Source organism: Phyllostomus discolor, chromosome 14 (genome assembly GCF_004126475.2).
Source record: "Phyllostomus discolor isolate MPI-MPIP mPhyDis1 chromosome 14, mPhyDis1.pri.v3, whole genome shotgun sequence".
Taxonomy (NCBI): Eukaryota; Metazoa; Chordata; class Mammalia; order Chiroptera; family Phyllostomidae; genus Phyllostomus; species Phyllostomus discolor.
Genome location: NC_040916.2, coordinates 44,452,520 through 44,476,764, shown reverse-complemented (window position 1 = coordinate 44,476,764; position 24,245 = coordinate 44,452,520). Strand labels below are relative to the sequence as shown.

At 40.6% G+C, this 24,245-nt stretch overlaps 1 long non-coding RNA gene and 2 pseudogenes across 1 annotated transcript; 2 read left to right on the top strand and 1 right to left on the bottom strand.

Moving 5' to 3' along the window:
* The first annotated feature begins 5,292 nt into the window (after nt 1-5,292).
* LOC114489228 lies at nt 5,293-6,954 on the top strand (annotated as a pseudogene).
* Nucleotides 6,955-7,882: 928 nt separating this feature from the next.
* Nucleotides 7,883-8,465, top strand: LOC114489131 (annotated as a pseudogene).
* An 11,037-nt stretch (nt 8,466-19,502) lies between these two features.
* On the bottom strand, nt 19,503-24,051 carry LOC118498254. Its single transcript, XR_004900781.1, has 2 exons — nt 23,244-24,051; nt 19,503-19,591 (listed from the first exon to the last, which is right to left on the bottom strand). It is a non-coding gene; the product is annotated as an uncharacterized LOC118498254 (long non-coding RNA).
* Between the last annotated feature and the right edge of the window lie 194 nt (nt 24,052-24,245).

Below are 24,245 nucleotides of genomic sequence, written 5' to 3'. Positions count from 1 at the left end.
TTGACTATTTGAATTATAGGAAGAGAAAATAAATGAAGTGAAACAAAATTTTCCCCGTAAAATTTTCGACACGAGGAAAGGTTGAAAGGTATCTCACCTTCGCCAGTTATGACACAATCTCACAATTGCATAATACATTATACAACCTAGATTAACCATTCTATCACATACGTGATGCAAAACCTTTGGGCAGATTTGCAGGCTTCCGTGACCCACTGAGCACGTGCAATTATTATATTTTAACTTTATGTCTCCCCAGTAGATTCATGTTTCTTGAGGCAGGGAAACTTTTGTCAGGTTCATATCTAGTATTCATTCATTTAACAAAAAGATGTTGAATGTGTTGAATGAACCGTTCTAAATGTTGAAAAGTAACAGCAAAACAGACAAAAAAATTTTTCATTCTGGGCCTCAGTGTTAGCAGACCGTAAGCAAACATATATCAAGGGGTAGTAATAAACTATGTAAAGAAGTATGAAGCAGGGTAAGGGCGGTAGAGGTATTTATTGCATGGGTGATCCTGTATATAAGCATGGGAAAGGTGGTTTGGTGCATCAGGAAGGTCTTTGGAAGAAAGTGACACTTGGCTCTTGTTAAAAAACTTTAACTTTCACGGCTGAAAAGTCTTTTTTAAAAAGGGTGTATTAGGCCATTGCTACAAAAAAAAAAAAAAAAAGAAAACTGGTCTTGAGGCGTAGGGTCTAAGCCACCAGCAACATGACTAGGTAAGAAAGACATGACCAACGTCCTTGAGTTTTGCAAGCATTGTTTTCAATACATCAAGTCTGGGGAGTAAGAAATAAATCCCTCCGGAAGAATTTAGCTATAGATAAGGGGATGCGAGAAGGTGAGGCCGGGATAGGTGCAGCAGAGTCCACAACATAATCTGTAAAGCTCGTGTGTAAACAAGAGGTGGAGACTCCTGAGGCTCGAGAGTGCCTGGCTATTTTTAGATAATCTGGAAATAACTGCCTGAAGTTAATTGAATAATTCCAAAATATACTGAGTGTGAGCAGTCTTTTGTTGGTTTTACACTGCAGGTATTAACTGATTAACCTCTTTTTTTCTTCCCCTTTCCTCTCTGGCCTGATATAATTTAATTTAGGATATCTCACATTCAATCCTCCCCTCGTCTTTGTCCATGGGGTCTATGGATCCTTTATATTCATGTTCCTTGATTTGACCCTTCTCCTTTTCCCCCCTTTATCCCCTGCCCCCTCCCCACTGGGTTTTTTTTTTTTAAAGATTTTATTTGTTTTTATTTTAGAGAGAGGGGAGGGGAAGGAGAAAGAAATATCAATGTGTGGTTGTTTCTCACACGCCCCCTACTGGCAGGGACCTAGCCTGCAACCCAGGCATGTGCCCTGACTGGGAATAGAACTCAGGACCTTTGGGTTTGCAGCATGTGCTCAAGCCACTGAGCTACACCAGCCAAGGCCAGTTTGTTGTTTATTTCCATGTCTCTGGTTCTATTTTGCTTGCTTGTTTGTTTTGTTGATTAAGTTCCACTTATAGGTGAAATCATATGGTATTTGTGTTTCACCTCCTGGCTTATTCACTTAGCATAATACTCTCTAGTTCCATCCGTGCTGTTGAAAAGGGTAGGAGTTCCTTCCTTCTGCTGTGTAGTATTCCATTGTGTAAATATACCACAGTTTTTTTGATCCACTCATTTACTGATGGGCATTTAGGCTGTTTCCAGCACCTGCCTATTGTAAATACTGCTGCTATGAACATTGGGGTGCATAGGTTTTTTGAATTGGTGTTTCAGGATTCTTAGGGTATAATCCCAGCAGTGGAATCACCAAGTCAAAAGGCAGTTCCATTTTTAGCTTTCTGACAAAATTCCATACTGTTTTCCACAGTGGCTGTACCAGTCTGCATTCCCACCAACAGTGCACTAGGGTTCCCTTTTCTCCACATCCTCACTAGCACTTGTTGTTTGTTGATATGTTTATGATGGCCATTCTGACCAGTGTGAAGTGGTGTCTCATGGTGATTTTAGTTTGCATCTCTCAGATGGATGGTGATGCTGAGCATCTTTTCGTATGTCTCTGGGCCTCCGTATGTCCTCCTTGGAGAAGTGTCTATTCAGGTCCTTTGCCCATTTTTGAATTGGATTGTTTGTCTTCCTGGTGTGGAGTCATGTGAGTTCTTTATATATTTTGAAGATCAAACCCCTGTCCAAGGTATCATTGGCAAATATATTTTTCCATACAGTTGGTTCCTTTTTCATTTTGCTGATGTTTAGCTGTGCAGAAGCTTTTTAACTTGATGTAGTCCCATTTGTTTATTCCTTCCTTTATATTTGTTGCTCTAGGGGACAGTACTTTAGCTTTTAACTCTGAGATGGGGAGCCCTTTTAAGCAAAGGAGGGTTTTGTTTTGTTTTGTTTTGTTTTTAAGTTTATTGATTTTAGACAGAGAGGAGGGGGGAGGGAGGGAGGGAGGGAGAGAGAGAGAGAGAGAGAGAGAGAGAGAAACATGGATTTGTTGTCCCACTTATTTGTGCATTTGTTGGTTGATTCGTGTATGTACCCTGACTCAGGATAGAACCCACAACCTTGGTGTATTGGCATGTCTCTCTAACCAACTAAGCTACCCAGCCAGGGCTTAAACACAAGAGTTTTAACCAGGAAAATTACATGGTGATCTTTTTAAATGATCATGTTGGTTGCTATGTCGAAAATAGACTACACTGTTTGGAGGTATGTTTGAGCTTGCTGAATAGACACCATGAGAAAAACTCATCCTCCCAAGTTAAAAAACTTTATGGACAAGAAGATTTGATCCCTTTATGAATCTTATAATAAATGAATGTGCAGAGATGGCAACTAGTGGGCAGCAGAACAATACTGGAATGGTGGTAATATGAGGAAATAGTATCATGTTAGAAGAGTTGGGACAAGTGTAAAGAATGGCTGTGTTCACCAGAGAAATGAAGAGTTCCCATATGTCTCCTCTCCATAGCACCTGTTCCTCTACAACATAAAAATTGAGTTGTGTACATTTTCACATAGAACTTTTGTTAAATAAACTTTTGTATTGGTAGAAAAGGAAAAAAGAAAGAAAGAAAGATGAGGAGAAAAAGAAAAAAGTGACTTCAGAGCCACTGGTTAAGGAGGTTATTAGAATAATCCAGACAAGGAAATGATGGTGGTTTGTACCAGAGTGGTAAGAAAAAAGATAACAAGAAGCTGTGTCACATCCTGGATATATTTTGAAGGCAGAGCCAAAAGGATTGCTCATGGATTTAAGAAGCATTGAAGAAAAACAAATGAGTCAAGTATGACACCAAGGTTTTTGGACCTAGAACAGTGTTTCTCAAAACCCTTTTTCCTTATTGCTACCCCTGAAGATACTTTTTAGATATTTTCCTAATCCTCTACACCCCCGTGAAAGTTTAATGCCACCAATATACTGTGTATCTGTATATGTACCATATATATATGCATATATATACATATATATATGCTTTACACAAGAGTAAGCATGAAGTTTACTCTTTTTATCCAATACAGAGTTAAGAATGACTAAAACCTTTAAGTTAAAAATTCAAAATGTGCCCTTGCTGGGTGGTGCAGTTGGTTGAAGTGTCATCTATACACCAAAAAAGAAAAAGTTTTCAGGTTCAATTCCTGGTCAGGGCACATACCTAGATTGTGAGTTCAATCCCCAGTTGGGGCACATAAAAGAATCAACCAATGCATACATAAATGGGTGGAACAACAAGTCAGTGTTTCTCTCTCTCTCTCTCAAAATCAGTCAATCACCCTGACTATTGTGGCTCAGTTTGTTGGGAGTAGACCTGCCTGGGTTGTGTTTGGTCTCTGGTGGGGCTACATGTGGGAAGCAGCTGATGGGTGTTTCTCTCCCTATCTTTCTCCTTCCCTTCCCCCTCTCTAAAAATAAATAAATGAAATATATTTTTAAAAAAACCAAAATTAACAAAATATTTTAAAATGTTAAAGCTATTAATATTTAGCTTAACTTTCTAACTATATTTGCTGGTTAACTTTGAAAGTAATTTCTTTTTTTTAAGATTTTATTTATTTATTTTTAGAGAGAGGGGAAGGGAATGAGAAAGAGAAGAAGAGAAACATCAATGTGTGGTTGTCTCTCACATGCCCCTCATTGGGGACCCTGTCCATAACCAGGCATGCAGGCATGTGCCCTGACTGGGAATTGAATCGGCAACCCCCCTGGTTTGCAGGCTCGCGCTCAATCCACTGAGTTACACCAGCCAGGGCTCAAGTAATTTCTTTACTGATGTACATTGTAATAATATATTACATGTGCAAATTATTAATTTGCATAAACACATAATAATAGCAATGTAAACATTTTTTAAAGTATTCTAAACTGTTATATTTTCACAACAAAAAACAAACAAAAAATCCAATTAAAAAATGGGTAGAGGACCTGAACAGACACTTTTTTCAAGAACACATACAAATGGCCAATAGGTATATGAAAAGATGCTCAACTTTATTAGCTACAAGGGAAATGAAAATTAAAACTACAGTGAGATACCACTGCACACTTGTTGGAATGGCTGTTATCAATAAGACAAGAAATAACAAGTGTTAGAGAAGATGTGGAGGAAAATGAACCCTCACATGTGTACACCGCTGGTGGACTGTACATTGGTACAGCCACTTTAAACAGCAGGGAGGTCCCTCAAAAAATTAAGAATAGAGCTATCATATGCCCCAGCAATCCTACTTCTGAATATCTACCCAAAACATTTCAAAACATTTATTTGTAAAGATCTATGTACCTCTCTCTATGTTCACTGCAGCCTCATTCATGGTGCCAAGATATGGAAACAACCTAAGTGTCCTCTGATGGATGATTGGATAAAGAAGATGTAATGCACACATACAATGGAATCCTATTCAGCTGTAAGAAAGGATGAAATACTGCCATTTCTGACATGCACGGATCCTGAGAGTATCATGCTAAGGGGAAAAAGATGGAAAAGAACAAAAACGATATGCTTTCATTCATGTGGGACATAAAGCAGAAAGCAAAAAACAAAGAAAACAAACTCGGACACAGACAACAGTAGTGGGAAGGGGGTGAAGGGAGGATGAAGAGAATCAAGAGGATCAAATATACGATGGTAGGAACACAATGCAATATACAGATGATGTATTATAGAATTGTACACTTGAAACTTTTAATGTTATTAACCAATGTCGTCCCAATACATTTAATTTAAAAAACATTTCAAGCAAAACTAAAACAATTGAAAAATTAATATCTTAAATATTTTAAGATATTAATATCTTAAAGTTTTAGCATGCTCCTACTGCCTTCTGCACCTGCCAGTCCTGTGACTGCTGGACTCTGGCTGCTGGTCCCCATGAGGACCCAGCCACCTCCCCGAACACCCTCCCTGGCCTGCTGGCTCCTGTACTGGAGAGAAGAGCTGCCTTGGGGAGAAGGGAAAGGGATGTTCAGGTGGCCATGGCAAGGTTAACCTTCCTTTCAACTAACCATGGAGGAAATTAAAGTCTCTCCTGATTATAACTGGTTTAGAAGTACAGTTCCCTTAAAAAGATGATTGCAGATGATGAAGACAGTAAGGTTGCTCTATGATGCAGGTCCCAGAAATATAAGGTGTTCCCTCATATCTCTTCCCCTAGTGAATGGGACCGCAGATGTATTTTTCCACCAGACTTTGGCTTTGACTCTATGGGGTTACCAAATTATAGCTTTGCAATATCCAGTTTATTGGGATCATCTTGAATTCTGTGATGGGCTCATAAACTTTTGGACCATTGCAATTGGATAAAATTCACCTTTTGGGGGCTTCTTTAGGAGGCCTTTTGGCCTAGAAATTTGCTGAATATACTCACAAATTTCCCAGATCCATTCCCTCATCCTTTGCGATTCCTTCAGTGACACCTCTATCTTTAATCAAACTTGGACTGCAAACAGGATTAGCTGATGCCATCATTTATGCTAAAAAAACCCCACATCAGTTCTTAGACACTTTTTGTCTGGCCCAGTGGACCCTGTGATGGTTGATGCCATTGATTTCATGATGGACAGGCTGGAAAATTTTGGTCAGAGTGAAATGGCTTACTCTGAGACTTACCCTGAATTGTCAAAATTCTTATGTGGAACCTCATAAAATTCAGGACATTCTGTAACTACTATAGATGTATTTGACCAGAGTACACTTTCAACTGAAGCTAACGAAGAAATGTACAAACTGTATCCTAATTCCCAGAGGGCTCACCTTAAAGCAGTGGGCAATATCCCATACTTGTGCAGAAGTGCAGAGGTGAATCTTTACATACAGGTCCATTTGCTGCACTTCCATGAAACCAAATACGTTGCCATCGACCTGTTGATGGTCAGTGCTGAGGAACTCGAGGGGCAGAAAGATAACCTCAGCATCATTCAGAAGGAACAGTAGCTGGGGCTTTGGCTGGGGCTCCCGAGTGATCCGACATGTTCTTGTACATTCAGTGACATCAGCGCCAGCCAGTCGGCCTCTCTGTTCAGTTTGTCGGGCTCACTGGTTATCACTGTTTGGAAGTAGGACTGATGGTCTCCGTTGCAGGGGCAGCTCTTCTAAGCCCCTGTAACTGTTCCCTCTTTTTTTTTTTTTAGCTTTTGAATTTGAAGAAGTACTTCAAAACTCCCATTTTAAGAATTGTGATAATTTTGCTAGCAAAAGTCTTCACCATTATGCTCTTAAGTGAATGTTAATTTCTGAGCTTTGGGATTTTGTGGGGAGTTTTCCTTGTCTTTTTGTTTTCTTTTTATGTTATTTGCTATAAACACTGCACATCAGAAAGACATTGGTTATTATTATGATTTCTTGGTTATAACCATTATCAAGTGGCAAGGCTGTCATCGCACCGTTTGCTGTCCTGCAAATCAACTAATTTCCAGTTATGCAAATTGTTTTCAGTTTTAGCTGTTGTCTTACTAGCTAGTATAGTCATTTGGAATAAAAATTCAATTTAAAAAAGAAGTTTTAGTGAACTTTTAACTTCTATTAATTATCAACTGCCTGATATTTATTGTGATATTGTTGATGTTTTTTCTTCTCAGCATTTGGTATAGTTAATGATGAATTGAATAACTTTTGTAGAATTAAATCATAAAATATGAAATTTTTATTTGCTGTCAACATTGACAACAGCTCCAGGACAGCTGGGCACTCGGGTCACAGTCATGGAGGGGCAGGAGGTAGAGGAGAACCTGCTCCCGGTTATGTGCTTCAGCTCCCCTTCCATCTTCTCTGGTCCTTTTATGTAGCTCTGCAAAAGTTGGAGCTGCTCCTGGCCTGATTGGAATGGGCTGGGCAGGGGCTGTGGCTGCACTTCAAGGATCAGCCCAAGTCATATGCAATGTCACAGTCAACAGTCATTTGTAGGCAATTTCCTGTGTTATGAACTTCAAAATAGGGCATTTGAAAGATAGAAAGTTCTCCAACCACATCCACCTTTCCCATAATTTTGTAATGCTGGCCTTGGATTCATATTGTGTATCTTCCATGAATTGAATGCCATTGTTGCTTGTGGCATACCCAAGAAAGTGGGAAAAATCAAGTAATAAGATTTTGTTGAGTAAAGTTGAGCTTCAGAGGATCACAAACAATTGTTATACCTAAGACTTTTTCACCTCCCAATAACCATTTTTCCTTCCATGGGGTGATATCGGCCCCATTGATGATGTGTGGGTGCCAGGGTGGCAGCTGCAGCCTCGATGGTGACATGGAGCCACCTGTGTACTGGGAGTGAGGTGCAGGCAGCACAGTTTTGAGTGACACCAAAGCCAGCCCCCAGCCTGAGCCTCACCACACTGCCACAGGAAACGTGTTACTGTTCCAGTTCCAGGAAGGATTTTTGCCTTTGACAATGAGAATGTTAGTGCTGCTGCTGCTGATGCCCATGGGTCAGGCTACTCCCAAGGGTAAAACCATGAGGTTGATCCTTGAAGTGTAGCTGCAGCCCCTGCCAACCCATTCCAATCAGGCCAGAAGCAGCTCCGACTTTTGTAGAGCTACATAAAAGGACCAGAGAAGATGGAAGGGGAGCTGGAGCACATAACCAGGAGCAGGTTCTCCTCTGCCTCCTTGCCCTTCGTGACTATGACCAGAGTGCCCAGCTAAATGTCCTGGAGATATTATCTATGTTGACAGCAACTTTGGCTCCTGGAGCTGCTGACTCTCACACTACCAAACTGGTGGTCCTGGTAGTAGACAAGATGCTGGAGACACAGAACCTGAATGGAGATAGGCTTATGACCTCTGAGGAGCTCAACAACTTCCCAGGAGAGATTCCTAGGCACTCAAAGCTCAAAGAGTCACTGGAACCACAAGATGTTGGGTCTCTGTTTGCTAAAAAACCATCAGCACAAGAAGCCCATGAAGGCCTGGATTCTAGAGAAGAAGGTAGGGGACAGGTGGAGGCAAGAAGGCAGTTCTTAGAACCTGTATAGGAGGCTAGTGGTCAGGCAGAGGCTGGAGGAGATGCCCCAGGACCTAGAGAGGAGGCTGGGGGGGGGGGGGGGTGGCGCAGGAAGAGACTGACTGGAGAGAAACAGAAGAGCTTCCAAGGAAATGCTGGAATCTAAGAACACCACAATGAGTTTGAGGTTCATGCTATTCAACTGGAGAATGATGAGATATAAACCTTGAGGATACAGGTTTGTAGCCCTAGAAGTCTCAGTGCTAGAAGCCCCAAAGGGTGGGGTGTGTATGTTGGGACAAGGACCACCAACCTCTGTACCTCTGTGTCACCTTTCTGGCTCCAGTAGGTGGCAGGTGTTCTGTACAGCTCATGGAAGCCCTAAGTTGAGGGGCAGCTTTAAGGCCCAGATAGCCAATAAAGATTCAAATGAACTTGAGAGAGAGAGAAAGAGAGAGAGAGAGAGAGAGAGAGAGAGAGGGTATGAACTAGAAGAATAGAAGAATAGAGTGGCCATTTTCTCAGATGGACCAGGACACAAAAGAGAGAGAGGAGCAGTCTTTTGAGAAAAGAGTAGGAATCAGAATCTCAGGAATGGACATCTTGAGTTTGAGATATCAGGCACATCAATGGCATTAAATATGTAAGTTTGGGTTCATGAGAGAGGTCTAGGTAGAAGATATCAATTTAAGGTTTTCAGTATAGAGATGATCTTTAAAGCCATGAGATGGATGAGGTGACCCAGGCAGTGAGTATAGATAGAAAAAAAGGTCCAAGGAACAGTTCTGGCCAAGATGGAGGCATAGGTAGAAATGGTTCACTTCCTTGCACAACCAAAAGAAGGATATAAACCAATTTAAAAATAATAAGCAACCAGAAGTGCCAGAAAATCAAACTGCATGGAACTGCAGCAACTGAAGAGTTAAACATTCAGCCAGTCTGGTAGGAGGGGCAAGGCGGTGGACCATGCAGGTGAGGCAGGACTGGCTGAACAGGAAACTAAAGACTCAAAACCTTTAGCTATAAAAGCTGTGTGGGTTGCGACTGTGGGAGAAACTCCCAGTCTCACAGGACAGTTCATTGGAAAGTGTGGCTAGAGCAGAGCAAGTGAGCGACATTGTTCCCTCTCTGACTTCTCCAGCACAGACAGCACCACAACGCAGCAAACAGGGTTGCTCCACCCTGGCAAACCTAAGACTCCGCACCCTACAACATAACAGGTGCACTGAGACAAAGAGTATAGTCCCAATGAAAAAAAACAGATGAAAACTCCAGAAAAAGAACTAAGTGACAAGGAGATAGACAACCTATCTAATGCAGAGTTCAAAACACTGGAAATCAGGATACTCACAGAATAGAGTGAGCTCAGTCACAAAATGAAGGCTACACAAAATTAAATAAAGCAAAATGTACAGGGAACTAACAGTTATGGGAAAGAAACCATGACTCAAATTAACAACTGGAAACAAAAGAAAGAAATAAACAGTTAATCACAAAAGAATGAAGAAACAAGAATTCAACAATATGAAGAGAGGCTTAGGAACCTCTGGGACCACCTTAAATGTTCCCACATCTGAATGATAGGGGTGCCAGAAGAAGAAAAGGAAGAGTAAGAAATTAAAAACTTACTTGAAAAAATAATAAAGGAGAATTTTCCCAATATGTCAAAGGAAATAGACTTCCAGGAAGTCCAGGAAGCTCAGAGAGTCCCAAAGAAGTTGGACCCAAGGAAGCACACACCAAGGAACATCATAACTACATTAGCCAAGATTAAAGATAAGGAGAGAATCTTAAAAGCAGCAAGAGAAAAGCAGAGAGTTACCTACAAAGGAGTTCCCATAAAGCTATCAGCTGATTTCTCAAAAGAAACCTTGCAGGCAAGAAGGTGCTGGAAAGAAGTATTCAAAGTCATGAAAGGCAAGGACCTACATTCAAGATTACTCTATCCAGCAAAACTCTCATTTAGAATGGAAGGGCAGATAAAGTGCTTCCCAGATAAGGTCAAGTTAAAGGAGTTCATCATCACCAAGCCCTTATTATATGAAATGTTAAAGGGACTTACCTAAGAAAAAGAAGAAAATAAAAAATATGAACAGTAAAATGACAGCAAACTCACAACTATCAACAACTAAACCTAAAAATCAAAAAGTAAGCAAACAACTAGAACAGGAACAGAATGAGAACAGTGGAGATCACACGGAGGGTTGTCACTGGCGAGGGGGAGGGGATGAAAAGGGGGAAAAGGTACAGGGAATAAGAAGCATAACTAGTAGGCATAAAATAGACAGGGGAAGGTTAATAATGATGTAGGAAACAGAGAAGCTAAAGAGTTTACATGTTCAACCCATGGACATGAACTAAGGGGGTGGGGAAGGCTGGAGGTTTGGGGGGTGTAGGGCAGAGCTGGGATAAAGGGGAGAAAAAAGTTGGGACAAGTGTAATAACATAGTCAATAAAATATACTTATTTTATTGTACATATAAACAGCAACTTGAAAAGGAATAACTTTGAAAGGAAAACCCAGAGAATAATGTTCTGAAAGCCAAGTAATGAAACTCTGTCAAGAAGGCAGTAATCATTTGTCAGGTGTTGCTGTGCAAATTGCATTCCATGAGGAGTGACCACTGTACTTGAGTACAAGGTGATCATTGCCAGTGTTTGACAAGAGCTGCTTCCAGGTAGGAAAGTAATTGGAGAGGGTTCTAGAGAGAATTAGAGTAATGGAGATATTACATATATAATATATATACACACACACACACATATAGTATTTATATATATTATTTTTACAAGAAATAAAATGGGGAGACCTGTGACCCTCACCCCACTTTTGCACCACCTTCTGTGCACCCTCCACATGTGCACTCCACACATGTGCCCCCCACCCAATCTGTGCACTCACCCATCTGGTTTTTTTTTTTTTCCAGGACTAGGAAAAAATAAAATGGGAACAGAGAAATGTAGCTGAAGCTGGAGGAAGTGTGGGATCAGAGGATCATTTCTTTTTCCAAGATGGAAAATAATTGTAGCTGTTATAAATGATACATGGGGGGAAATATTGATACATGATAGAAATAGGACAATTTATGGATTGATGTCCTTGAGTAGGTAGGAGAGGTTAGGATCAAGTGATAGATCCACAGATAGTTCCTTTCTTGCAACAGCAAGGTAAGGGAGAATCTAGGTAAAGATTTAGGTAGGTTGGTACATTTGTTGGTGAGAATGTGCAGAAATTCTCTTCAGTTGCTTCTCTTTTCTCAGTGAAATAGGTGTGCACTATCATAGGTGCTGAGGAAAAACCCCCTTAAAAGACACCAATGATCCATGAATTGCCAATTCCAGTGCACTGATTACAGCCTTAACTTTCACTTTTCTACTACATAGTGTGATGTTAAGAGCGAGACATCTAGAACCAGACCGCTCAGACTCAGGCTCTGCCACTTGCCAGCAGCAACTTCAGGGAAATTTCATAACCTCTCAGTGGTGCTATAATTATTAAATGAGTTAATGCATGTAGAGTACTTGTTTAGAGTAGTGCCTGCCTTAGTAAAGGCTGGATGATGATGTCAGTTATTATTACACTTCAACCTTGCTTAAAACTAGTTTCCCTTTGCTTCTGTTAAACACAAAATCCGCAATCAGTTCCGCTAAATTAATGGCTCCTTTCTCTGCCCATTGCTCACCCCTTGTGTTTGACAGTTTCATTTTTAGCCCTTCTCTCATCGTTCTCTTCATTCTCTCCCAAAGATTAAATTTACCACCTGCATTCAGATTTATTTAAGTTGGGTATCCTAGTTATCTTTGATTCCATACTTTCCATCTAGTTATCAGATCCTATGGATGTCCACCCAGAAATCTCTTGCATAAATTCCCTTCTTTCCATTCCCCTTGCTTTTACCTACTTAAGGTTGTCATCACCATTCTGATGAACTATATATCAACAGCATCACAATCAGTTTCCCAGTCTATCTCTTCAGCTTATATAGCATTACCAGATTAATCCACTGGTTCTCTATCAAAATGAAACAGCACAATAAATAACACACCCGCGTGTGAACTGCTTCCTCCTTACCTACCAAGTTAAGTAAAAGCCCTGGCTTTTAAGATCCTCCACAATGGTAATGATCTAACTTCCCAGTATTGTTTCAAATGCCTTCCACCTGTAGTTCCTTGTACACTAAACTATTGTTTTCCTTAAATATGTCCTGTAATTTTCTATTTATAATTAATTCTGTTCTTTCTGCCAAAAATATTCTCTTCTGCTACCAAAATTCTACCTATTTTTTAAAAGATTTTATTTATTTATTTTTTTAGGGAGGGAAGGGTGGGGGAGAGAGAGAGAGAGAGAGAGAGAGGGAGAGAAACATCAATGTGCGGTTGCTGGGGGTTATGGCCTGCAATCCAGGAAAGTACCCTGGCTGGGAATCGAACCTGGGACACTTTGGTTCCCAGCCCGCACTCAATCCACTGAGCTATGCCAGCCAGGGCCAAAATTCTACCTATTTTTTAAGCGCTACCTTAAATTACCTCTTTCATGCAAACTTCCATGATCATTCCAAGTGGATGGAATTTCTCTTTTATACAATAGCATCTTCTGCCCTGAATAAAATTATTTGTATTCTTACCTCCAGGAACATTGCTTTGAATAACATGTAAAAGCACCTTAAAACTTTACATTGTTAAGCACTGTTAATTATTATTTATCCAATAATAACTATTGGGTACTGATATTCCAATGGTATTGCCATTGTTCAAAATACTTTTAAAGTATATTTTATTGATTATGCTATGACAATTGTCCCAATTTTCCCCCTTTGGCCCCCTCTGCCCAGTACCCCACTTCCCTCTAGCAGTCCCCCCTTAGTTCATGTTCACGGGTCATGCAAGAATATTTCTAAAAATTCTTTAAGATAAGCCACATATGGGGGGGGATCAGTCCAATTACTTTATAGACACATTTTTTAAAAAACTGAAAATTCCCACACTGCTATCCATATCCATGGGTCATTCATTCCTTTGTCTAGTCCATAGGAATTGACTGTAGAAATGGGGGGTAGGGTGGGCAGAGGAGGACAAAGGAGAAAAAATTGGAACAACTGTAACAGAATAACAATAAAAACTGGTCACAAAAAAAATTGAAGTGATTATTTATCTTGATCACCTCATTTTATTATCCACTGTAAATTCCAAATGACTTTTAAAGTTCTTTTCAGAACTCTCCAGAGGACAAATAACTGCCATTAACTAAAGACTTTATACATATTTTGAAACAGAGTAGCAAAGAAATTACTATTTTAAGTGATAACAGCGTCCCAAGACAGGAACTATGCTGACATTAACGTTTATTTGAGAGAGCACGTCTGTTTCTCCCACCTCATTTCACAAATGAGGCAGCACACGCAGGGCGTGTTTGGGCCCAGGCCAGACACACCTGGGTTCAAATTAAGCCACACCGCTTACCAACCATAACCATGGGGAAAAGTACTTACTCTAAGCCTCAGATCTCTTGCCTCTTAAATCTACTTTTCTCATTAAAAAGGTAACGCTTATTGAGCAAAATGCTCAATGTAATAAGTATGGGGTCAAGAAAATTAAAAAAACAACAAAAACCACTTGGAGGCATAGTGAGATGAAAGATTGCTCAAGACGGAAATAAGTCTCATTGTGAACACCTCATAATGAACAATAGTACAGTTGTGTGCTGCCGAGTGATGTTCTGGTCAAAGATGAATTGCATATATGACAGAGGGTCCAAAAAATTATCATGCAGCTGAAAAATTCCTATCGCCTGGTGATGCCATAGGCAACATAATGTCACAGTGCAATGCATTACTTATTTCCTTATGGTGGTGTTGGTGTAAACAAACCTACTGTGCACGTATAGTCATGTAGAGTCCATAATATTTGGACTCTGCATAATGACTGGGTAACTGCTTCATGTATTTACTACATTTTACTTTTTATTATTATTTTATAGTGTATTCTTTCTACTTATCAAAAAGAGAGTTTGAAGGCCAGGGCTGAGGGAGTGGGGGCTGGGTGGAGGTGGGCCAATGGGGGAATGAAGAACATCTGTAACAGTGTCAACAATAAAAAAAAAAGTGCTGTAAAAACTGTGCCATGTTACGCTGGCAGCAGCCTCTCACATCTCATGTTTACTGCGTCTCTTGATTGCATCACTTTATGTTGTGCTCAATTTAACTTCATGTTGTTTTGCTCATCATGGCCCCTAAGCATACACAATCCACGGCTAATCTTCCCCGTAAGAGGCCATATCAAGTAATCAGCCTAGAAACAAAATTAAAAGTGATTAAGGAGTAGAAATGTGGAAAATCAGTGATGGTTATTGCTCGCCAGTCAGGCATGTCCCATTTCACCATAGCCACGATCTCGAAGAACAAGAACAAAGTGAGGGAAGATGTTGAAGGATCTGCTCCATTAAAGGCAATAAGAACAAAAGTTCAAGAAGGACCTGTATTGGCACAGAGAAACTTCTAATGGCCTGGATTAAAGACCAGACACATTTCATGCCTTTTAGCACCATGACCATCACAGCCAAAGCAAAATGTTTATCTGCAATGTTGAAAGAAAAGGCTGGGCTCAATTAAGATGTTAAGTTTACTGCTAGCCCTGGCTTATTTAAAGGATTCAAGAATCATTATTCATTAATGTGAAAGTGAGTGGTGAGTCTGAGTGCTGATGTGAAGGCAGCTGAAGAATTTTTAGAAACTTTAGGTAAGCTGATGGTAGAGAGGTATTCAATATGGATGAAACCTCCCAATTCTGGAAATGGAGTCCAAGTCAATGTCAGGCTTCAAAGCTTTTTAAAAAATTTTTTAAATTAAAATTTAAAGATTGCAGCTTATATTAAATATTTTATTTATTAATTTAATTTTTCTAATTTAATTTGTATTTATTTTTAGAGAGAGGGGAAGGGAGGATGAAAAAGAGGCAGAGAAACACTGATGTGTGGGAGAAACATCATTGATGGGTTGCCTCTCGCACACGCCCAACTGGGGACCTGTCCCACAACCCAGGAATGTGCCCTGACTAGGAATCAAACCACTGATCCTTTGGTTGGCGGGATGATACCTAACCCACTGAGCCACACCAGTCAGGGCTATTTATTGATTTTAGACAGAGACAGGAAGGGAAAGAGAGAGGAGTGGAGAGAGAGAGACATGAAGACATCAAGTTGTTGTTCTGCTTATTTATGCCTTCACTGGTTGATTCTTGCAAGTGCCCTGACCAAGTATCAAACCCACAATTTTGGCGTATTGGGACAATGCTCTAATCAACTGAGATACCCAGCCAGGGACCTAATTGGGGCTTTTCATTTGACGATTGTTATTAGTGAGTATGAAATGGTGCTTTGGCCACATTTTCTGTTTTACATAGCACACAAAGTGAAATCCTTGGCCAGGCCCACATTCGGTATTGTTTTGTATTACAGTCAAACCTCACTTCTTGAACGTCTCCCATCTTGAACAATTTGGTTCTTGATCAAGTTATTCATGGAAAAAATGTCTCAGTTGTCAAACAAAACTGCAGCTCTCTACCCGACAACCCTTTCATGCTGATAACTGCATGATCCGTCACTTGTATAATTCTGTTTTCAGACAAACCACTTCTCAAACAGCCTTCCAGAACGAATTATGTGTGAGAGCTGAGGTCCCACACTATCATTTCAGGTGTACAGCATAGTGGTTGGACAATCATGTTCTTTACAGGGTTTTCCCCCTGAAATCTCCAGTACCCAACTGACACCACACATAGTTATGACACTATTCTTGACTGTATTTTTACATGTTGTTTTCCATGACCATGACTGTTTTGTAAATGCCAATCTGTACTTCTCAATTCCTCTACCTTTTTCACCCAGTCCTCCAATCCCTTTCCCCTCTGGCAACCATCAGCCTGTTCTCTGCATATATGAGTCTGTTTCTGTTTTGTTTTTGTTTTATTGTTCTTTAGATTTCACTTATAAGTGAAATTATATGGTATTTGTCTTTCTCTGACTGACTTAATTTCACTTAGACTAATACCCTCTAGGTCCATCCATGCTATGATAAATGGTAAGATTTCATTCTTTTTTTTATGGCCATTTATTATTCATATTTTTAATTTTTTCTTCTTCTTAAAGAAGACCCTTTAACATTTCTTGTAACACTGATTTGGTGGTAATTAACTCCTATATATTTTTCTTGTCTGGGAAGCTCTTTATTTCTCCTTTTAAATTATAACCTTATTGGGTAAAGTAGTCTTCGTTGTAGGTCCTTACTTTTTATCACTTTGAATATTTCATGCCAATTCCTTCTGGCCTGAAAAGTTTGTATTGAAAAATCAACTGAGAGCCTTTTATTTCTCTTTTTTTATAATTTAAAAAAAGATTTTATTTATTTATTTTTAGAGAGGGAAGGGAGGGAGAAAGAGAGAGAGAGAGAAACACCGATGTGGGTTTGCTGGGGACCGTGGTCTGCAACCCAGCATGTGCCCTGACTGGGAATCAAACCTGTGACACTTTGGTTCGCAGTCCGTGCTCAATCCACTGAGCTATGCCAGCCAGGCCTTATTTCTCTTTCTTTAACAATATGTATTATTGATTGTGCTGTTACAGTTATCCCATTTTTCTCCCCTTTATTCCTGTCAGCCCTGTACCTACCCTCCCACCAGCATTCCCCCACCTTAATTCATGTCCATGGGTCATACATATAACTTCTTTGGATTCTTCATTTCCCACACTATTCTTACCTTCCCCCTGTCTATTTTGTACATACCATTTATACTTCTTATTCCCTGTATCTTTTCCCCAATTCTCCTCCATCCTCCTTCCTGCTGATAACCCTCCATGTGATACTTTGTTTCTCTGATTCTGTTCCTATTGTAGTTGTTTGCTTAGTTTTTGTTTTTGTTTCAGGTTTAGTTGTTGATAGTTGTGAGTTTGTTGTCATTTTATTGTTCATATTTTTTATTTTCTTCTTTTTCTTAGGTAAGTCCCTTTAACATTTCATTATAATAAGGGCTTGGTGATAATGAACTCCTTTAACTTGACCTTATCTGGGAAGTACTTTATCTGCCCTTCCATTCTAAATGATAGCTTTGCTGTAGAGTGATTTTGGATGTATGCCCTTGCCTTTCATGACTTTGAATACTTCTTTCCAGCACCTTCTTGCCTGCAAGGTTTCTTTTGAGAAATCAGCTGATAGTCTTACGGGAACTCCTTTGTAGGTAACTCTCTGCTTTTCTCTTGCTGCTTTTAAGATTCTCTCCTTATCTTTAACCTTGGCTAGTTTGGTTATGATGTTCCTTGGTGTGTGCTTCCTTGGGTCCGACTTCTTTGGGACTCCCTGAGCTTCCTGGATTTCTTGGAAGTGTGTTTCCTTCACCAGATTGGGGAAGTTCTCCTTCATTATTTTTTCAAGTAAGTTTTCAATTTCTTGGTCTTCCTCTTCTTCTGGCTCCCCTATGATTCAGATGTTGGAACATTTAAAATTGTCTCAGAGGTTCCTAAGTCTCTCCTCATTTTTTTTAAGTCTTTTTTCTTCATTCTATTCAGGTTGGATTTTTATTTCTTCCTTCTGCTCCAAATGGTTTGTTTGAGTCCCGATTTCCTCCTGTCATTGTTGGCTCCCTGTGCATTTTCCTTTATTTCACTTTGTATAGTCTTCAATTCTTCCTCTATTTTGTGATTATATCAGCCACTTCTATGAGCATCCTGATTGCCAGCGTTTTGAACTCTGTATCTGATAGGTTGGCTGTCTCTTCATCACTTAGTTCTATTTTTGAAGCTTTGACCTGTTCTTTCATTAGGGCCATATTTTTTTTTTGTCTCAGTGCACCTGTTACATAGTAAGGGGAGGAGCCTTAGGTATTTGCCAGGGCAGGGCAACACACTTGGCTGGGATATGGTGCTGTATGTGGAGGAGGGGTCTGAGAGGGAACAATGCTGCTTGGTCAGCTCTCACCGCGCTTTTCAGTCACTTCCCCCACTACCCACAAGCAAATTGGGCCCTTCTGGTGCTGATTCCTGGGTGGGTGGGTTTGTGTACATTCTAGGACCCTGTGGGTTTCTCCAATGAATTTTACTGTAAGGCTGGGATTTTATCCCACTGCCGCGACCCCCACAGGATTTTTCAGTCAGAGCTTTTGAGGCTTTACTTCCCTTCATGGAACCCTGGGTGGCTTGGTCTGTCTTGCTCCCCAGTTTTTCTTCCCGGCTTGTCCCCACACAAATGTTGGACCACCTGGTCCTCCAGCTGCCACCTTGCCTGAGTCCTCTCTGCACCTGGCTGTTTGTGCTTGGCTCTCCTACTGGTCTGGATGAATGTTTCTTCTTTAACTCCTTGGTTGTTGGACTTCCAAACAGTTTGATTTTCTGGCAATTCTGGTTATTTTTTTGTTTTTAGATTTGTTGTTGTCCTTCTTTCGATTGTATATCTACCTACAACTCCATCCTGGCTGGAAGTCTCAGCTGAGAGTCTTATGGAAGCTCCCTTGTAGGTAACTGTCTTTCTCTTGCTGCTTTTAAGATTCTCTCTTTGTCTTTAACATTTGCCATTCCAATTATGATGTGTCTTGGTGTGTGCCTCTTTGGGTTCACCTTGCTTGGGGATCTCTTAGCTTCCTGATCTTGTGTGTCTTTTTTCTTTACCAGGATAGAGAATTTTTCAGCCATTATTTCTTCAAATAGGTTCTAAATCCCTTGGTCTCTCTCTCTCCTTCTTATGGTACCCCTGTGATGTGATGTTACATTTCATGTTGTCCCAAAGGTCCCTTAAATGATCCTCATTTTTAAAAATTCTTATTCTTTTTACTGTTGTAATTAAATGTTTTATGCTACCCTATCTTCCAAATCACTAATTCGATCCTCTGCTCATCCAATCTACTCTTTTTGCTTCTAGTGTAGTCTTCATTTCTGACTGGTTCTTTTGAACAGTTTCTATGTCCTTTTTCATGCTGTTGAAGTTCTCACTAAATTCCTTGAACACCACTATAACCATTGTTTTGAACTCTGTGTCTGGTAGTTTGCTTGCCTCCATTGCATTTAGTTCTTTTTCTGGAGATTTTGCCTATTCTTTAATTTGGGACCTGTTTCATTGTGTCCACATTTTGGCTGCTTCCCTGTGTTTGTTTCTATGTATTAGATAGAGCTTCTATCTCCCAGGCTTAACAAAGTAGCGGTGGGTAGTAGGTGTCCTGTAGGTTACAGCTTCCCCATGTGCCTGAGCTTGGCATTCCAGGTGCACCCTTGTGTGGGCTGTGTGCACTGTAGTTGAGCCTTAATTGTCATTGACATCATTGGGAGAAAATGACCCCAGGCCCACTGACTGTGAGGACCAGCTGTGACTACAGTGGAATAGCTGCTATGCAGGAGTTGAAGCTATGGAGCAGGATGTGCTTCAGTGGGCTTTGGTGCTCACTGGGTCTGCCCTTTAAGTGTATCACTCATGGAAATAGTAGGGTTGTAATCTGACATTGTTTGAAGCCGTCCACTGGGTGCACTGGCTCTTGGGCCTCCCAGGAGGTTTAACATAAACCACTGCCTGTGCCCTGCCTGGGGCCACCTGGCACAAGCTGCAGAATGACCTGCAGATGGCTGCTACTTGTGTTAGTCTTGGAGGTGCCCAGGAGAGGCCAAGCTGAGAAGCAAGGCTGGCTGCTGCTAGTGCTGGGCTTGGGGTCACTTAGCAAGATGTAGAGGGTACACAGAAAACAGATGCTGCTTGTTTAAGAGATTTTAGGAAAGTTTAAAGCATGAGGCAAGAGACCGTTTGTATGGAAAAGCCACTGGAAGTGGCTTGGGCGTGTCCACAAGTTGGTTGGGACAGGGTATCAGAATCATCAGGGCAAAATAAACAGGGTTAGCTAGGTTGATGGAGACTCAGATATGGCATCCACCTGCTGGCTTTGTGGGAGGAGGACTCAGAAAAGGAACAATGGCCTCTGCCAGCACTTCTGTCTAGGAGAAAGCTGCCTGTCCAGTCCTTGCCCTGATGCCAGACAACTCAGTTCCTTCCTGTATGTCCCTGGTGCCTTTTGACCTGCTGCCCCAGTGCTGGAGCTTAGACCAAGTAAGTCTGAATAAGTCTGTGTGCAGGTCCTTTAAGAGGAACCCTGGGACTCCAGCACCCCACTGGTTTTTACAGCCAGAAGTTATGGGGACTTCTCTTCTCAGCTCTGGAACCCTGGGCTGGGGGTCCTGCTGTGGGGCTGGGACCCCTCACTCCTTAGGGGGGACTTCCACAGTTGAGCTATTTCTTCTGAATTTTATCTGCCACATGTGGGTATGAGACCAGAGCATTCTATGTCTCCACCCACTCCTTACCAGTCCCAATGTATCTTCTTTATATCCTTAGTTGTAGAACTTCTGTTCAGCTATATTCAGTTCGGAATGACTTTTCTACAGTTTAGTTGTAATTTTGATGTAGTTGTGGGAGGTTCCAAGTACCATGTTTACCTGTGCCATATTGACTGGAACCCCTCAGGTTTCAAGGCTTTTAATGATAAGGTATCAGTTTTGCTTGGAGGCAATGTTGCAAGGTATAAATTAAAACCCTTTGTGATTTAGCAAAGTGAGAACCTTAGGGCTTTCAAGCATATTAATAAACACACACTCCTGGCTGGCGTAGCTCAGTGGATTGAGCTCCGGCTGCGAACCAAAGTGTCGCAGGTTCGATTCCCAGCCAGGGTACATTCCTGGGTTGCAGGCCATGACCCCCAGCAACCGCACATTGATGTTTCTCTCCCTCCCTCTCTCTCTCTCTCTCCCCACTTCCCTCTCTAAAAAAAAAAATAAATAAAATCTTTAAAAAAAGATAAAAAAATAATTCTCCTATAAATTGTTATAAAAAAAATAAACACACAGCATAGAAGTCACGGATGACCCAGCTCCTCTTCCAAGATGCCCTCCTGAGTTTCTATGCCAGCAAAATGAAGAAATACTATTTGGAGAATAATATACCTTTCAAAATTTTGCTTATGGTTGATAATGCTCATGAACATCCTCCTTTCACTGGTGATTTTCATCCCAATAGCAAAGCACTGTTTCTCCCTCCAAACACCACTTCTTTGATCGAACCAATGAACCAAGGAGTTACAACAGCTTTTAAGGCCAACCACCTGAAGAGGACCTTTTCCCAGTGTCTTCCCTGCAAGTGAGGAAGAATGCAGGTCTGGGAGGATTACATCTGATTGCATTGAGAACCTTGCTTGGGCATGGGGTGATGTTACCAAGGAGTGTGTGAACAGCATCATTAAGAAGACAAGAAGTTCATCTATCACTATCACGGCTCAGTTGGTTGAGCATAGTTCTGCAAGGCAAAAGGTTGCTGGTTTGATTCCTGGTCAAGGCACATGCCTGGGTTGCAGGACTAGTCCCCTGTTGGGGCATGTGTGAGAGGCAACCAATTGACATTTCTCTCACATATCAGTATTTTTCTCCGTTTCTCTCTCCCTTTACACTTCTTTCTCTAAAATAAATAAAATCTTTGTTAAAAAAAACAAAAGCTCATTTATGACATCAAAGTGTTTGCCAAGGATGAGGTTACAAAAATCAAGACTCTGGTTGAGACAGTAAACAACTTCGACCTGGATATGGCTGAGGATGACACTGAGGAGCTCCTAGACATGATTCATGGACCCCCAAACCAAAAGGTTTTTAATAGAAAGGTATGTTCACGGTGCATTATCTGCTCTCACAAGCAAATCTATGATAGGAAAAAACAAAAACAAACCAACCATCATGAACAAATTTCTGAAAAAAGGGTAACTCCTCAAGAGCCTTGGGCAGGTACTTCAGGAGGTGTTTCAGAAAGCAGTTATCATAGACAGATGATGGCTCCATGCATTATTGCCCCTGAAGACCTACCAGTGGGAAAAGATGTGCTCTGTGGCAGCAATACTCATGATGGGCTCTGTGTAGGCCTAGGTTAATGTGCATGTTTTTATCCTAGTTTTTAACAAAAGTTTAAAGAATGAAAATAATTACAAAAATAGAAAAGGGTTTATAGAATAAGGATAGAAGTTTTTTGTACAGCTGTACAATGTCTTAAGCTGTTGTTACAAGTCGAAGTTTAAAAAAATTAAGTTTATAAAGGAGTTACAGTAAGCGAAGGTTAATTTATTATTGAAGAAAAAAAATTTAGTGTAGCTTAAGCACACAGTATTTATAGCCTACAATACTGTACACTAATGTCCTAGGCCTTAACATTCATTCACCTCTCCCTGACTCACCCAGAGCAAAGTACCCTACACAGATGTACCATTTTTAACATTCTTATGCCATATTTTTACTATACCTTTTCTGTTTAGAGATATTGGTACTCAGACGCCATTGTGTTAGTTTCCTACAGTATTCAGTAGTGACATGGCATACAGGTTTGTAGCCTGTCACAGACCGTATCATCTCGATTTAAGTGCACTCTATGATGTCCACAGTGATATCACCTAATGACCCATTTCTCAGAATACATCCCCATCGTTAAGCAATGACCATTTAGTATAAATATACCTTTTATATTATGTTATGCGTAAATTACTTACACATATATTTGTGATATATCTTTAATAAAAGCAACAGCTCATTTTTTAAAATTTTATTTAACTTTAGAAGGAGGGGAAGGGAGGGAGAGAGGGAGGGAAACATCGATTGGTTGCCTCTCAGCACACCCCCCAATTTCGGACCAGGCCAGCAACCCAGGCATATGCACTGACTGGGAATTAAACTACGACTTTTTGGTTCTTAGGCCAGTGCTCAATCCACTGAGCCACACCAGCCAGGACCAAAAGCTCTTATTTCTATGACAATGACTTCTCCTGGACTTGGTTAAATCAAGAAATTATCAAAAGCAAGTTCAATTCTTCAGCTCCCAGTTCTCAGATACAAAGATGATTACTAGCAAGCAACTAGTCTTCATTGTTGGAAGTCTGGTTTTTCCAGATTTCATCCTGCTCCAGAATTAGTGACCTCACCTGTCTAGATTATAGTTTGCTTATTTATAGATTTTGCTAGTTTTCCTTAAGACCTTTTGCATTCCTTTCTCTTTTCCCACCTCTTTTATCCTACTGCTCCCTACTACTGCCTTAAAATTGGAACACTAGCACCTGAAAGATACAAGGGTTACTTTCATAACAGAATGTTGTAATTTCTGGCCAAGTATTCAACAATACTGCCTAGTAAGCTCCAACTAGCAGGGAGTTATTGAGAGCTCTAAGTTACTGTGTTTGATTCATTTGCACCATGTCCTCAATAGGCAACACGAAATATATAGATATGGTAATAATTTAACTATGGATACTTATTCTGACTCAACTACTACTAAAACTAAACCAGAAACATTAGATGTTTAAACAGAACATCAAGTCAGATTCTTGGGGGTAGAGATTTGGGAGAAAACCTACATGTTTTTTAGAAAAAGATTTTTAAAACATATCATTAAAGTGAGGAAGTAGGCTACATTCCCATTCTACTTTACAAACTGACATGTAACATCCTCCTTGGATTCTCCTTCTGTGTCCACTTGACCTCCAACACACATTCTCATATATGCACCCATTTGAGGAATGATTTCTTGTCAAGGATGCTTTAGTTCTGGCTGGTGTGGCTCACTGGACTGAGTGTAGCCTTAAAACCAACAGGTCACTGGTTTGATTCCCAGTCAGGGCACACACCTGGGTTGCAGACCAGGTCCCCAGGAGGGGTGTGTGAGAGGCAACCACACATGGTTCCTCTCCCTTGATGTTTCACTCCCTTTCTCCTTTCCTTCCCCTCTCTAAAAATAAATAAAATCTTAAAAAAAACCAAAAAACAAAA